Here is a 15,400-nt window from a genome sequence, read left to right on the forward strand (position 1 = left end):
TATTTCTTCTTATCTGACGTTTGCAACCAAACGAGAAAATACATTAACACTAAGCACCTACTCTGGTCAGATTCCTACGTAACAGTTCTGGAACCAGCCGGCGTATTACGATTTTTGTTCTTACTCAGAGAACAAAAAATGTAATTAAATTCGAAATGCACTTAACAACAATCTTCCAAAACGTGAGAGATTTGAAAATATTTTGAAAAACTTTAAATAATCTGTCAAATTCTTATCGTAAAATCGTACCAACCAAGTAACAAACAAGTCGAATGAGACGGCACATTTTTTTCCAATTTCCATAAAAGAAACATCGAACAATACACTACAAGACTGTGTACTGTGGAAAGCAGGACAACAACCTTTGACCGATGGAATTGTTTACGATACCTTCATGCTGGCTAGCAGGCCCCCTTCCACATCAGAACCGAGACCCACGCACGCACAGTTTGCGATAGCCGATGGCAATGATGGTAGGTAATTAATTCGTACCCAAATTATGCCAACGATACCCAGTGAGCCGTGCGTTGGTAGTCAGCGACGTACGAAACGTAAGGGAGCGTTGATTCTTTGCACAGTTGAGGTTTAGGTACCCGGTGTCGGTTGCGATGCAATGGGATGGGTGAACGGTCAGTGCTTCTGCTAAATATAGGCTACTGAAACAAAGTTGTAATGTGAAAGGTATCACAATATTGTTGCAGAGAGAGAGAGAGAGAGATGAAGTGTAGTTTTGGCTGTCGGGTTAAACGTGTTTGATTAAGGCAAAAAATGTGAATTTTTTCAAAACAACTTTTCTGGGCGATTTTTTACAAATTCAAAATATTCTAAGATTTTGTTCGGCATTAGAAAATACACAATTTTTGTTATGCAAGTTTATTTCTATCTCTTATATCTGTGGAGTTATCGAAAGTTTTAGTATCAAAAAAGCAAGATTTTGGCATGAAATAACACTTGCATCCGCAAATTTCCGCAGACAAAGCCATATTCATTCGGAACTATAAAGAAAACGCTATCAAATCCAGGGATAGCCATTTGTCGCACGCTTCCTCTTGCATGTAAAAACATATTCAAAAAACGACTATAAAACCCTTCATTCAAAAATTACATCACATATTTAAGGGTAAAAGGAAGAAGTGTGAAGCATGTTGTTACATGGGGAAGAGGAAGGAGGGGAGGGGTTAACATAGCTTGCCAAGTTTTTCTCGGTTGGAAAATATGTTAATATTAAGAATACAATTTATAATTTTCAAGATGTGAAATCGACCGTAAAAATTACGATGAATATTCGTTTAAAACCTCACAAATTATCGTTGATCTGTATGATTGCCAGCGTCGGTACATAAAATCGTAATTCATGGGGCCAAAGTGATTTCGTCTTTCATAATTCCATTGTCAGAAGAAAGCCCGCAATCCATGAACGAAGGCTCATGAAATTACAAAGACGGTCATACTCAAAAGTCCTGCAGAGTAGAAACCAAGACAGATCTAGCAAGTCGATTGTTGGAGAATCTGATCCACTAATTTCATAAATTTGAGGATTTCCGCCGAGGAACAATACTCCGGTATTGGAGGATGCGAAAAATCTTTGGGTCGGACCAGGTGACAGTACAGTCACTGAAAGCGACACAAGTGGATATGAAAACATTTTATTATAATTTTTATCCAAACTAAAAGATTTTAGAATCGAAAACATAGTATTGGTATTTTTGATTCCATTTTGTAGTTGGAAAGCTATGTTAATCCCTCCCCCTCCTTCTGCTCCTCCATGTAACAACATGCTTCATACTTCCTCCTTTTACCCTTAAATGTGTGATGTAATTTTTGAATGGCCTTATAAAAAGGTTTTATAGTCGTTTTTTTGAATATATGTTTTTACATGCAAGAGACAACATGGATTTGATAGCGTTTGCTTTATAGATTCAAATGAATATTACTCTATCTGCGGAAATTTGCGGATTCAACTGTTATTTCATACCAAAATGTTGCTTTTTTGATACTAATACTTTCGATAACTCCACAGATATAAGAGATAGAAAAAAACTTTTATAATTGTGTATTTTCTTATGCCAAACAAAATCTTAAAACATTTTGAAATTGTAAAAAATCTCCCAGAAAAGTTATTTTGAAAAAAGTTATTTTCAGGGATGTATCATAGAGAAATCCACAAATGTGTATTAAAATCAAAATATAGATACACAGTCTCTTCAGTAAAGTTGTTTCTTATTCTATTCCATACAACATTGCTGAATACAGTTTTTTATTATTTTGATAAATGACCAAACAAAAATTCGCTTCTCAGCTTTAGGGGGATTAATCATCAAACTAATACTTTAATAAGATGGGGAATATTTTATAGACGAACTTTGTTGAAGACACTAAAGCTCTAAAATCGTTTTTTGGTGGTGAAAACAATTTCGATCACGTTTTTGCCTATTAGGAAACACTGTGTATGGTATAAAACTATTATTATTTCCAAAATGTCCAAAAAAAGAGCAAATATGATTGGAAGATATTGCTAAAATTCTTCTTGAATTTTACACGTAATTATTTTTTCCATTCTACATTGTATATTAACCACTGCGACCAGCGTTTTCATCTATTATCGTACGTTCACTAGGGTGGGACCAAAATTAGATTCCAGCTCCGAGCAACTTTTTAGGTACCATTTGGGTTCTAGAACAACTGTACAAATTCTTAGCTTGATCCCTGAAACAATATTTTTGCGCCCACTGTTTAAAGTTTACATGGGATTTTCCATGGGAAAATTAACTTTCACAAAATAATTCCTCCAGGAGTCGCCCATTGCTTCCCAAAAATAAATCGTTATGTGGCTATACTGTTTGGTCACTTCGCAAGAGTTTTGGGGGATAAATTGAGGCTTCTTTTGTGCGTAATAAGAGAAAGTTATAATTTTTGTATATAATTCGACCGTGAGCAGCAGTGATGCTATGAAAAGTGAAATTTTCATCAATCTTCAGGGCATTAATCGGTTTTTGCTTCAAAAAAAGGCGAAAACAATTTCTTATTTGCCTCCTAAAGCAGGGAGCACCCTGAAAGGGAATGAGAAGGATATTTTGCCTTCTGGTTGCTATCAGTCTGGTGATACATCCGAGTCTAGCCGCATCGTCGAAAGGCGCGGGTAACTCATCTTTATACTTTGTCACTGATGACAAAGAAAAGTAAATTCCAGTTACAATGTCTGGAAGAACTGATAACTGAATTATTTGAAAACGGTTGCCTCAGTTTCCTAGAGCAAAAATGATGATTGCACACAAAAAATGGATTTTATCGTTGACGTAATTCCAAACATGACAACAATTTCCTCACAAAACGACGAAATATAACCGAATTCCGTATTTTACATGAGAGGTATACTTTCCATGCACATTGCCATAAAATGACATGTCGTCGCTGTTGTGCTATCTTATGACAAGCGCCATTTTGTACATTTCGAGAAAAACGATTTTTAAAGTTTGAGATTGAATACTATGAAACTTACAAATGGTAGATACAATTCAGGGAAGACAATTGATGCTTCTACCTATTCTGTACTAATTTCTCAAATATTACGAAGATCGGTTGACTATGTTGCGAGTTTTTACTAAAAATGTAAACAAAGGTCGCACTCACACGTGTCATAGGTGGGTATTGATGAAAAAAATTGTATGACGTGTCATAATCGTGCATGAAAAATTTTCCATAGAAAAAAATCACCAATTATAAACTTTTATTCATATCTTTGGCTTCATTTGGTCTATAAACAATTGGTTAGATGCATTTTGAAGGAAATGAGTCAGGGAATCTAGAAAAAATAGTTATTTTTAGTTACAGTGTTGCCAAATAAGCAATATTTCCATTTTAAAGCTAAAACTGCGTTTTTCTTCCAATACATGTATTCTTCTTTTGAAAATTATTACGCCATTGTGTTCCTATGACATTTTTACACATAACAGCAACTAAAATTTTATAGTAACTTGAGCCAATCCCGAGATATAATGATTAGAAGCAAAAAACTCACAATTTCTAATCACTTTTCTCGCTATATTTCAGTAACCAAGCAAAATTTCAAAATTCTGGAAACGCCATCTTGTAGAGATTCGTTAGACGAGTAATGTGGCATATCTAACTCAGTTTACCCCAAAATGGCGTTTGTCATAAGCTAGCACAACAGCGACGATGTATCATATAAACCATTTAAAACCAAACGCCATATGTTGAGTAAAATTACATGATTGACGAAATTCAACGTCATGTAAAATTAAAATCACTATCACACACTTTCTACATACCAAAAGTTATTTTCTGCGCACCAAAAAAATCTGAATTTTATCATTAAATTAAATCCAAAATTTGCCACAATCCAACAAACCGTAATTGACGAAATATAACCCTGTTCGGTTTAATTTTATATGAGAGATGTACTTTCCATGCACAGTGCCATAAAATTACATCCTTCAACATTTTAAACAAACGCCACATTTTGAGTAAAATTACATGACTCGCAAAATTCAACAACAAGTAAAACTAAAATCAAACGTAAAACTATGTCATTTTTGATGCTCGTATATGTCATGGTCAGGAGACGTAAATTTACACGATTTTTTCTAGGTGTGTGCTTACTGCCCGACGGTTCGGCCTTTTGGTTTTGGCCTTTTACATGAGAAAATATAAGACCAACACCAAAAGGCTGAAACGTATAACAGTAAACATCCATCTTTTTGTTCAAGAAGACTAAGACAGCCGTTTTCAAATACTTTAACGTCCCATCACCCCAGTTATTTGAACATAACCTCAACCAATCACTGTTACTGTTAAGTACACGGGGTGGTAAAATCACGATCACTTCGTCCTTATACAGATATATTGTGAATGTCCTACGAGCACATTAGACAATGCCTAATCGTCCGCGATGTTAAGGTTCCTAAGGAAGCTTTATATCTTGCGTGAAGAAGTCTTTCTGATCGGTTCAGCATAAAAAATGAAACGAATAGCTAAACCAGTTCGTCAGCCAAATAACTTCCTTCCATTCCCATGTGCCCTGACAGCTACATCAAAGTGAGCTTGCATTTTACTGCCAGTTCCCACAGAATTTGCCGACTGCCATGGGCGAATCTGAACTCGAAGTAACAGGAACTCATAGCTCTTAGTCCGACCAGGCCGTCGGCAAAAATGACAGCTTTGTTACCTGCCGCAAAACATGTCGGTTCCATAAATTACCTACAGAAATTATCATTCGCTTGTAATAGATGTTTACGAATTTACATACTTACAGCATCCGTTATATTTTTTCATTATTATATGTGATCAAGTGCATACCTGCAAATAAAAAGAAAAATTCGTTGGTGTAAACATTATTTTAGCGTTGCTGAAGTGACAACAGTTTTTTCGGCATTTAATTAGCAAGGGACTGGAAGGTGAAGTATATTTTTCAATATTTAGAGCCATAGTACTCAAGGGAGAGCAAGGTGTTGAAAGGAGAAAGTTTAGAAAAGCGTGGAAGGATCATATATGCAAGCTTAGAGCTCACCGGCGACTTAACCCTTTGTCTGCTACCGTAGGGGTCAGGGTCTTTTGGCATTAGAAATGCGAATCACCTGAGTCTACGGCATGTCCGAACAAGCGTAAAGTAACTTGTTACTTCATGCTGTCGGAACCGACCGTCGGTCGGCCGTAGACTCAGGTGATTCGCATTTCTAATGCCAAAAGACCCTGACCCCTACGGTAGCAGACAAAGGGTTAAGTCGCCGGTGAGCTCTAAGCTTGCATATATGATCCTTCCACGCTTTTCTAAACTTTCTCCTTTCAACACCTTGCTCTCCCTTGAGTACTATGGCTCTAAATATTGAAAAATATACTTCACCTTCCAGTCCCTTGCTAATTAAATGCCGAAAAAACTGTTGACAAATTAACTCAATAGGTCGTTAACAAAAATGGTTAACAAAAAAATGGTAAAAATAAATATTGCTGAAGTGAGATCGGCTATTAAGAAACCGAAAAAATATTTTTATGTATATATAGACCAAATTAGTATAGTTTAATGTTTATTCGAGCAACCAGTGGCGCTGTTAGATATTTGGTTTGGTGGGGGTTGGTTTGATACGCGGTATTTCCGTTGTTTTCGTTACGACAGTATAGATCGTATGGATCTAGATGACTTTCAATGACTGAGATGGTTTTTCATTATTGCGTATCTTAACAGCTATTGTTCATTTCCCCCGTTAGAGAAGGTGGAACGCTTATTGAAAGATAAAATGTGTATCGCCCAATAAAACCCAGGTGATTTGTTTTTGATAAAAATGCCAAAACATCCCGATTTCTGCGGTGGAAGACAAAGGGTTGACTCATCGAGAACCTTTAAGGGGTTACATACTTTTTTGTGAGTAAAATTGAAGACAGTTCAGGTCCGTGCACAAGGAGAGGGTTTTGGGGGTTCAAACCCCTTCAATGAGAGTTTTGAATTACGTTTGAAAAATTCTTTACTTCCTGATCAGGAATTAAAATATTGTACCGTGAGTTGTTTTGACACTCAATAGATTAATTACACCGTAAAGGTCGGTCAGTGAGCTAGCAACAGCAGCTAAGGATGAAACATATCGAACGAACTTACGAACCCTGAGAAAATTGGGATATCGTTGTCTAGAGAAATTACACCGTAGGTGATCCCTGCGCCAGATCGACTGAGAACTAAACAACTCACGTGAACGGGCATCTGTATCGGGAGAAATTCCGTAACCGGGAAACTCTCAGTAGATAATTGGGAACGAGTATCGTCAAGAAGGATAAGAAACCCTGCGAAGATGGTTGTAAAGAGATGTTCGGCATCTCTGGAACGATTCGCGTCACTGCAGATGACGATATTTGCAGCTGACCTGAGCAGGCCAGTTATACCACAAAGGTTGGTTGGAGCAAGAGCACAATTTCTCCTAAAGTAATACCCAACGGTGGCCCCGAAAAGACGAGGATTAGGAGAAACAAGAAGTTTAGGTTTAGCCCACAGGCTTACTAGAAATTACCACAGTAAGAATCCGACACTACCATGGGCCAGCAGGCGTTGGTGTCCGATCAAGATTCCTTCTTGATAATAGACATTGTCCCAATTTGTTGAGCCAAGTCGACACAAGACTCAATCCTTCAGGACTTGAAGAAATTTTCAAGGTTTGAGAATTTCTATATCTTCTTTATATAAGGAACTGAATTAAATATATGAACTGGGAAAAATTAACAGTTTAATAAAATGATTAGAAGAAATGAAATAAATAATATGAATAAAACAAAAAAATTATTGAATTAATAACACAAATAATATGAATAATATGGATGAAATTAACCCTTTCATACCTAATATTTGCCTAGCACATACAGGGTACCAAAACCGTTTTTCTTAAAAGTGTTGTGGTAAACTTTTCCACCAATAACTAAAAATGTATCTGGCAGCACTGCCCCAGTGAAATCCCATCAGAACAATTGCAACAACTTCAGTTCTACGGATATTTCACGTAAGCGCTCAAATAAACGGTAATAATCACAGTTGTTAGTTTTACTTGAGCAGGATAGATGTGAGTTGTGACAGTTGCCACGAACACGATGGTGGTGAGACAACGAGTGGACGAGTGAGGAATGGCAAATGATGGTTAGTGATGTGACATTATTTTATATTATACAGGGCGAAATTTTCATTCCTTATTATAAATAATGCAACTGGTAATTTTTACGACATAACTTGTATAACATAAATCTTGCGAAAGAATATAAATTTTCACTAGAATCTTGTTATTCAAAAATACAGTTTCTTACGGCGATGCTACTAGTACAATATGAATATGAATTATATTAGAAATTTATTTTCTCACTTCTAGATTGATTAGTTGGTGATCTGCGTATTAAAAATATATCTTCTCATCGTGTCCTGAGCAAAAGGAAAAGAGAAGGAGGAAATGAAATTGGAAGGGTGGGAAAAATAACAGCACCAAAACAACCAGCGGATAAGTTAAATTTACTAGTAGTTCAAGTCGTCTGCGAGCAAACCTAAAAGATTGTGTAAGAAACTTTATTTGTTTCTGAGTTTCAGTCGTTTAAACGCGGTGTCGTCCATGTAAGGACGGCCCACAACTCGAAATCGAAATTGAGCTATTGCTGGGCAGTTGCATATGAGGCTCCGTAGTCGGAACAAAGATCACATGAAAATGACTCAGCGCGCTGAATAGTTGCCGTGTGATAATTGAGTTAGCATTGGCCGGTTAAAGCTCTGGTCAGCATGCCGCAGAGGAGTTTCGAAAAATGCAGAAAATTTTTCGACATCACTAGGCATGGTTGTTCTAGAAACGCCATTGTTTGGTGACACGTTTCTCCAATAATTGTGGTGCTCGGACAGAGCCCTGGACTGCATTTTTTCTCTTATCCAACTTGTCGAAATTGGTTGGGCGGGTTCAGGATCAACGAAGTCAGTCGCTGCACCTACCCTGGTCAATTCGTCAGTCCATACATTTCCAGTAAAACCGGAATGTCCGGGCACCCAGACAAGGTAGATAGAGCTGACAATGATTAGTTTTTCGATTTGGGTTCGGCATGCGATCACTAGCTTGGACCGTGATTTTTCTGAGCTGAGGGCCTTGATTGCAGCCTGACTATCGAAGCAGAAGTTTATAACTCTGCCGGACAAACTCAGTTGAAAGGCCGATTGTTCCCCGCACATAATCGCAAAGATTTTTGCTTGGAATACAGTACAGTATCTACCTAGTGAGTGAGATTGTTCCAATCTCATTTTAAGACAGTAGACACCAGCACCTGCACGTCTCTCTATCAGAGAACCGCCAGTGTAACAGACAACTTGCGTTTGTTGTTGTCTTTCCATATAGCCACTCCTCTCGAGAGGGAATCTTCACATGGAATGTCTTGTAAAGAAAACTACATGTGAGTGTAATATCGCTCTGAGCAAGAATATCTTCACCCCATGTAACTATTTGTGACAACAGTCGTGTATGACTGGTAGTAAGATCAACATGGTTACTGTTTCAAAACCCAGGAACCTGCAGTCTGTTTGAACATAATAGTGCTTCTTGATAAAGGTATATGTGTAATGGTTGGATATTTGGAAGGGCCTCAAGAGCAGCAGCCGTAGTTGTGGTAAAAGCACCAGTCAACGCCATGAGCGCCTTTCTTTGTAGATGGTTTAGCTTTGGCTGTACCATCCTCACCTCTGCCACCACACATGACTATTGTCGTGTGAATTAAAAACATCTATTTGGGTTTTGGAACCCATGATCTTTCCAAAAATTCATCTGCATTGCCCGAGCGGCACGAACGCTTTCTTGACTCTGAACTCAATGTAAGTAAACCAGTTCAGTTTGGAGTCCAATCTAACTCCAACGTACTTGACTTGATCTGTCATCTTACTCAGAATCGATGAACTGCAAGGGACGTTATTCGCTCTGCAGATCTAAGACACTTCGTTGCTATTCGCTTCTTCGTGAAAAAACCATTGAAGTTTTGTTTGGGTTAACTGATAATTTAACTTGTCGACATCACTGTTCGACAGCTTTTAATGCTTGTTGCATTAAATCAAAGAATGCTCCGCTGCAAAGTCCTGTAATTGGTATTTGGAAATCGTTAACAAAACGGTAGGTTGGAAATAAAAGCTTATTGAGATTCCTCAACAAGTTGTCGACAACCGGGTTCCATAGCAAAGGTGACAGAACGCCACCCTGAGGACAGCCGCAAATACTGGACTTCCTTATCTCTGCTTGTCTCATTGACGAACAGAGAATGCGGTTACTAAGCATTGCGTTTATCTAACCCGAGGTACAAACAGATACCCCATGACCACGAGTCACTTTTAGAATAGACTGGAAGGACACATTGTCAAAAGCACTATCAATATCTAAGTATACACACAAGCTAGATTGCTTGAGCGAAAAGGCCTTTTAATATCGTGAAGCAGAGTGGTTGTGGATTTTCCACACTGATATGCATGTTGCATTTCATGCGGTGGATATTCAACTAAGCTAAAGTTCCTGATGTGATGATCGATTATCTGTTCCAATTTTTTAGTAGAAAATAAGCTGATATGCCTAAAACTCTTAGCTTATTGATAGCTTGAGCGTCCGCCTTTGGGAAAAAAATCTAACAGTTATTTTTCGCCATGCTTTCGTGATATACCTGGTAGCAAGACTGGAAAGCATTATCTTTTTCAAGACTTTTTTGAGAATATCAAATTCTTTTTGTACCTACAAAAAGGATTTGATATTCTCAAAAAAGTCTTGAAAAAGATATTGCTTTCCAATATTGCTACCGGGTATATCACGAAAGCATGGCGAGAAATAACTGTTAGAGGGAAAGATTCCATCTATTCCAAGCGATTTGTATGGAGCACAACTGTCGACTGCCCACTTGACCGATTCAATGGTAACCACTGTGCGTGCACTCTATGCACTCTCATATCATGCATAATTTCACATTTCTGTAAAAATAACATCTATCGATTGCTTCAAATAAAAAAAAACTCTTGAATAATTCCATTGTAAATGATTTCATAAAGTAACGTGGTGTTAGTGAACAATAAATAGTAATCAAGTTACATTTTTCAAAAAAAAAATTGTTCAGCAGAATCGATAATTACTTACCTATTTCGCGATTTATTATGGCATGTTTAAGGGAATTTATATATCTTTTTCGATTCTTCTTTTAAACTAATGACATCGAATTCGAAAATCAAATTATCAAATTATTCATCAAAAAATTAAAATTATTGGGGGCCCCCAATTTTTTTTCTGGATCCGCGTCTGACTACCTGAGATGTTATACGTGTTTGTGAGATATTAACTTTGGTCCGGCTTTTCGCAGTTCTCAGCCACTGTGCCCCACTGCGAGCCAATCATTTATTTGGATTTAGTCCAGTCCATTTGAAATATTGATAGCCGTAAGCACAAAAGCGTACCAACAATTTTTAACCCGGACTAGCTTTTAAACCGGCCTAAAATATTTGATTAGCTTTAATCAAACGATGCTGTCATTTATGTGGCTGCGTTCTCATCTGCGTTTCACGTCAATGTTAAAAAACAACAAATTCAAGTTAAAGAAAATGAGTAAATTAGACAACATGGTGAATTGTTTTTCATTCTGATATTTTCTTGCAGTAAAATAGCTTTTCTTCGTCAAATGTCTCGTTTCATAGCGTTTGAGAACAATCTTGTCAACTTGAAGCCGATTTGTTTCTGAACTTAGAACTTTAGCGAGTTGGATAGTTGAAAGTTGCCCGAAGATGTACAGCACTTTGTAGTGACATAATATTAAATGCAAGAAAATAAATTGGTATACAATTGGTATACAATTGGTAAACATTAAAAATTAAACGAAAATTTGTACTACAGCGGAAATGCAAATCGTTCAAGATATGCTAGAAAATTATATATTGCGAAACAATATAAGCAAGCTCCGATAACATTTAAATAACGATCAAAATGAGAATATTTGTAGCAGCTTGTTTGCCATGATATTTAAAAGTATTACTTAGGCTATAGGGCACGGCTTCATTTACAATTTTTTATTTAATCTTAGCTTTGAACTCTTTTGAAAGCAGTAAAAATATAAATAAACTTCCCCCTGCTTATTGTTTTCTTTGTGAGAAGATATAACTAGAAAAGGGTACAAATTGTGATTATATATTATTTTCCTTTTGATAAAATAACTAAAAAATTGTGAGCAAATTAAACTTCACTCATTTTGGTAGCCATAGATAAACTAACAAACGAAAACAATTTTCATCTTTGAATCCAATCAAAAAATTTCGTTCGACGGTTTGTTTCAAAATGATTCGACTTCTGCTAACCTGCAATATAACTCTTCGATGTGGCGTTTTGAAATGAGCGTGTAGCACCTTCTAGATATAGGACGATAAAGAATGTTAACCCTTGTGAAGGCAAGCTAAAATCCCAACGCTAAATGGCAAGCCGGGCTTCTAAGGCCCGGTAAGATTTTATACCCTCTCACAGTAATAGCATGAACAATCCAAAGCATATTGACCAATTTTATTCAGAAATACAAACTTTTCAAGTGCTTGAATGATTTCGCTATTTGAATTTCTTGGACAATGTAGAATACTCACCCTTGGGATTAACTAGAGTAAGCATTGGATGAAGCCAAAAGCTAAAATATGTAAATAAGTAATTAATACTTTTCGAATGTGTCGAGCAATATCTTGTTTCACCACAGACTAAAAATGGAGAAATTTCTGCTTAGAAAACGTTCGTTCACTCCATTTTCTAGCAAGAACAAAATGAATATTATGAAAATTTACAATTTTGACAGTTTTCGCTCAGGAGTAAAAGAATTGCCGAGCAATACTTTGTTCTTCTAAACGCATGTCTCAAACTTCTGTACTGCCGTATAGTTGTCCCGTTTTCTATAAGACTTCCTATAGTTATACGACTGATTTGCGATCATAGGCGGCGTAACTTTGTCAAATCAGAATACGCTGAGATGACAGCTTCGTGTGCTACTATATTGACATTATATTACCAAAGCTATGAATCCACAGCTTGCTTCGACGCTATGTAATAAAACGGCATAACAAAAGCTGTTATTCTGCCATACAGACCACAAAAATGGCAACTCTGTTCTTGAATAAGATTTTTCACAATAAATTCTTCAGATATTTATTGCATTAAAGAAAAATTGTGAGGTTCCATTTGAACCAAACTTTTGTAACTTCATGAGTATGCGTCAGATGGGCACAAAAACTAACTTTTTTTCAGAACACCAATGGTAATTGGTTCCAGACGCCCTATTTCAAATACAAACTTGTGCGGATGCTTCTGGTTTACCCACAAGAATTTTTAAATTTGTACGCAAAAATATATGGAATATCGTCAATGATCCGACTTTGTGGTAAAAGATATTGTAATATAATGTTAAATGCGAGAGGCCGCATTTCTCGCACATAGTTAGAATAGGACATTTTCAAAAAATCTTCTAGTCTTCGAACTTAAATAACTTTGTCCCGTATCCTCCAATCATTATATAACTTTCCAAAAAGTTGTTCGTTATTTACAAAAACTACACCACCTGAAGTTTTGAGGTATACAGAGTAACTGTGGGAATTTTTATTAAATTTTGATTTTTTGTTTTTGATTATCCATATATTTCACCTAAGAAACTGCAAAACTCCTGTGAGTGAGCTAGAGCTATAGGAAAAAGCTCATAAGTGGAATATGGTTTGTAGAGCTAGTTAACACTTGATTTAGCAGTGTTCCGAAAAAAGTTAAAAAAAAGTTGCCGGTCTAGTTTGCGCACACAGTTATGGGTGCATTGGATGACATTACATGACACAAATAAATGGTAAATGTGTTTGAAGTTAATTGAAGATAAGTTCGTCAAAGCTTTGGAAATATTTGCAAAAATTGAAAAAAAAAATCATCAAAATTGAATTTTGGATGCAAACATACAAGCCAGGAAAATTATTTGCATCACCAGTATGCACAGTTGATGTCGGAATACCTGTTCGGCCCTCTTGCCTTATTGTGCATGTAAAAAGTTTATACGAATCTATGAAGCACACCCTATGTAATATTAATAGGTGGCATTAAGCCATCGAAACGTTGGAAGTAAAAACAATATAGTTGTTTTCGCTGTCTAATTCACGACTGATAAGCCGAAAAATACCCTTTGTAATATTTCCGTAATATCTTACTTTTTCAATGAATTTTAGCGTCAGTTGATGGAATTTCCATGATCAAGCTCTTACTGCATGCATAACGCTTTGTAACTAAGAAATCGATAGCCGCCGGGCCTGGAAGACCCGCGTGCCTTTTTGAGGGTTAAAAAATTAGCATTTCAAATTCGATTACACCTGTTTTTCGTACGGGATAAAACTTGCTTACTTTCCCTCATATGGGCATAATATTTCACATGAAGGTCAAAAAGTTGATTTAAATTATTAAGATGTATGCAAGAGGCCTTTTGATTCAAATTATTGAGATGTATGCATGGCGGTCTTTCACACTGTTTTCGTTTGGCTTGAGGATGCAGCCATTTCTGCATTGACTGGTACTAACGTCTTAGGCCGGACTAAACTCTGGCCTAAAATCAAAGATAGTACTGTGTGGTGGTACCAACTAGATTCAAGCTTACCGCTCTGAATATCCTATTATTATTTGAAAATCGGCGTTCAACATTTGCAAAGATATTAAATATCAAATTTTGTCGAAGAAAGGTACAACTTTATACCAGCAAATTCTTGCCACATCTAGTTCAGAATGAGTGATTATATGTATAGATAGTGCTTATGACATTCCAGTTCCAGCTCTAGTTTCGTTCTATTGACTTGTCCCATTCTAGTCGGGTTTGGAAAAAAAACCTAAGCCAAGCCTGCAAGAATCTTAATTAATTTCCAAATATAAATCACAATCAGCACAGTAACCCCTAGCAACTAGCAGTAAAAAAGCACGCCCAAACTGCGAACAGAGCAGATGCTAGCGGTTTTGATGAACTCGGCGCTCAACAGCAGCGCAAAAGATGCGTGAGTTACCAGCAGCAAATCAGTCCCGCGTATACGCACTAAAGCGCGGGCCATTCTTCTATTTTTTTCGCGCCAGTTCTCTTTTGCTCTCACTATCTCAATTTTTCCTTTTTTATGACCAAAAAAACGGCTCGTCATCGTACAACCGAAATACAACACAGTGGTCGCGCATTCACACACCATTTTCGTTGTTTGATAATAATTGTAATGTTATCTTTGTCACGCAGCGGTCATTGAACCCGCGGGAACCCACGGCGCTGAACGGCGGAGGTGGTATTGGTTGTGGTGGCAGCTGCAAAGGCAGCGGAGAGCAAAGTGAGTGTTTTTCACGCGAACCGTGCCTTCAAGCCGGTCGATTGTGTGCGGGTAAACTTCAGCCGATGAGTATCTCTTTCTTGTGAGACGTTTCGCTATGATGATTTCATTTTCGGCTGAACGCAGGGTACTCGCTTAGTTAAAACGGTGTTCGATCATAGTTTGCCAGCATGTCCGTTTTCCGCTTACCTTCGAAGAGTCGAGTAGGATTTTCGGGTGAATGTCGAAAGATTGCCGAATTTGAGATAGTTGACGTTATGTTTTCGGCGGTCGTGCCTTACAGTCGATCGGCGGCATTCATGGCGTTTGCAGCAGATGGTGGGTGACTTTCTTTTCTATTTCAGATTGACGGCGACGCTTGTATTTTGATTGAAATGATAATGGTGATGGTGACAGACTATTTCATTTTTTACTCGACCCTCAATCAATGCCATTGTTACATAAATTGATACCAATATCCTTGCCTAGTTCCGAAGAACCAGCATATTAACAAAATTCACTCGAATACGTTGGAATACTCGTTTTTGCGTGCAACAACATCTCAACCCTACAATTTACAACGCATATCGTTGC

General features: G+C 37.2%; 1 protein-coding gene across 1 annotated transcript in view; it reads right to left on the reverse strand.

Moving 5' to 3' along the window:
- Window positions 1–15,400, reverse strand: part of LOC131679830 (probable serine/threonine-protein kinase roco5) — a 567,409-nt gene that overhangs the window by 70,724 nt on the left and 481,285 nt on the right. Inside the window, exon 8 of the mRNA XM_058960578.1 lies at window positions 5,267–5,316. The gene's annotated coding sequence lies outside the window, so the exon portion shown is untranslated. The remainder of the gene's footprint in view (window positions 1–5,266; window positions 5,317–15,400) is intronic.

The sequence above is a fragment of the Topomyia yanbarensis genome, chromosome 2 (genome assembly GCF_030247195.1).
Source record: "Topomyia yanbarensis strain Yona2022 chromosome 2, ASM3024719v1, whole genome shotgun sequence".
Classification (NCBI taxonomy): domain Eukaryota; kingdom Metazoa; phylum Arthropoda; class Insecta; order Diptera; family Culicidae; genus Topomyia; species Topomyia yanbarensis.